General features: G+C 43.7%; 1 pseudogene; it reads left to right on the top strand.

The window, feature by feature from the left end:
- The window catches only part of LOC112077444 (solute carrier family 2, facilitated glucose transporter member 2-like), a 22,503-nt pseudogene that overhangs the window by 10,177 nt on the left and 10,210 nt on the right, over nt 1–2,116 (top strand).

Genomic DNA, 2,116 nt, shown 5'->3' with positions numbered 1-2,116 from the left:
AGTTTGTTAACAAGACATTTGTGGAGTGGTTGAAAAATGAGTTTTAATGACTCCAACCTAAGTGTATGTAAACGTCCAACTTCAACTGTATTTTTGTATTCATTACAGTTTTTTTTGTTTCCAATTTTGGTCTTTAATGCAGGGCCAACAAACAAGTTCCCTACCTTCTCCCTACCTTTCCACTTGCCTCCTCCATTTTTGCGGTAATGCTGCAGTCAGTCGGTTGTAATTTTGGACAGAGCAGAAATGTCCATATATTTTTATTAACAGCATGTGTCACACACCTAATTCAACTAGTCACCTAAATATCAAGCCCTTGATTAGTTGAATCAGGAAACAGTAACACTGAGTAATGTGCAGATGTTCTGTTGCTCTGTTATAATCAGTATTTTACAGCAGGTGGGACTGCATGGTGCATTGAACTGGTTCCCTGCACACTAGCTCAGCACATTACAGGCACCTTTTCATATCTGTGTGTCCTACAGCAGCTGACAGGCACTCTAGCCCTAGCAGTGTTTTCAGCAGTCTTGGGTTCTCTACAGTACGGATACAGCCTGGGCGTCATCAATGCGCCACAGAAGGTACACACACACACTGTTTATTTTAGTAATGAGTAAACAGCAAGTACTATTATAAACCTTTACTTTGTTTCCTAGGTGATCGAGCAGCATTATGGGCGGTCCCTGGGGGTGCTCCCTGAGGAGCCTCTCCTCCTATCAGAGAACGGTACAGGGACAGAGAAGCAGGAAGTGCATCCCTCTGTGGTCATGTATTGGTCTCTGTCTGTGTCGATCTTCTCCATCGGGGGCGTGGTGTCGTCCTTCCTGGTGGGCTTCATTGGAGACCTGAGAGGAAGGTGTGTGTGTGAGCATCCGAACCTCCCTCTTCCTCTATCTGTCTCAAGACGAAACTGAACGCGCTTGTGTGACTGACAGGGTTTGAAGTCGGGTCGTCTGCATGCCACAAGACTGTGTTAGCCCACTGAGCTAATGCCTATGCTGTCTGTGCAGGGTGAAGGGCATGTTGATGGTGAATGTGTTAGCAGTAATAGCAGGACTACTGATGGTGATGGCTAAGATGTGGAAACCCCACGTCATGGTCATCGCTGGACGATGTGTCATGGGATTCTACTGTGGTGAGTAATCAATACATGAAGTCACACACTACAGCACATCAGGAAGGAAGTGTTTGGACCAGCTCTGTCCACTACATTCTTATCACTACAAGTGTGAACAAGGCTGGTACTGACGCTCTCTTCTCCCCCCTCCATCTCTCTCTCACTCTCAATTAAATTCAAGGGCTTTATTGGCATGGGAAACATATGTTAACATTGCCAAAGCAAGTGAAGTAGATAATAAACAAAGGTGAAATAAACAATAAAAATGAACAGTAAACATTACACATACAAAAGTTCCAAAATAATAAAGACATTTCAAATGTCATATTACGTGCAAATAGTTAAAGTACAAGAAGGAAAATAAATAAACATAAATATGGGATGTATTTACAATGGTGTTTGTTCTTCACAGGTTGCCCTTTTCTTGTGGCAGCAGGTCACAAATCTTGCCGCTGTGATTGCACACATCACATTGGGCAGGAGGTTAGGAAGTGCAGCTCAGTTTCCACCTCATTTTGTGGGCAGTGTGCACATAGCCTGTCTTCTCTTGAGAGCCAGGTTTGCCTAAGGCAACATTTCTCAAAAGCAAGGCTATGTTCACCGAGTCTGTACATAGTCAAAGCTTACCTTAGGTTTGGGTCAGTCACAGTGGTCAGGTATTCTGCCACTGTGTGCTCTCTGTTTAGGGCCAAATAGCATTCTAGTTTGCTTAGTTTTTTTGTTAAGTCTTTCCAATGTGTCAAGTAATTATCTTTTTGTTTACTCTTGATTTGGTTGGGTCTAATTGTGTTGCTGTCCTGGGGCTCTGTGGCGTCTGTTTGTGAACAGAGCCCCAGGACCAGCTTGCTTAGGGGACTCTTCTCCAGGTTCATCTCTCTGTAGGGGATGGCTTTGTTATGGAAGGTTTGGGAATCATTTCCTTTTAGGTGGTTGTAGAATTGAATGGATATTTTCTGGATTTTGATAATTAGCGTGTATCGGCCTAATTCTGCTCTGCGT

The sequence above is a fragment of the Salvelinus sp. IW2-2015 genome, unplaced genomic scaffold (assembly GCF_002910315.2).
Source record: "Salvelinus sp. IW2-2015 unplaced genomic scaffold, ASM291031v2 Un_scaffold4572, whole genome shotgun sequence".
Classification (NCBI taxonomy): domain Eukaryota; kingdom Metazoa; phylum Chordata; class Actinopteri; order Salmoniformes; family Salmonidae; genus Salvelinus; species Salvelinus sp. IW2-2015.
The sequence above is the reverse complement of the archived record's forward strand: the minus strand, read 5'-3'. Positions and strand labels throughout refer to the sequence as shown.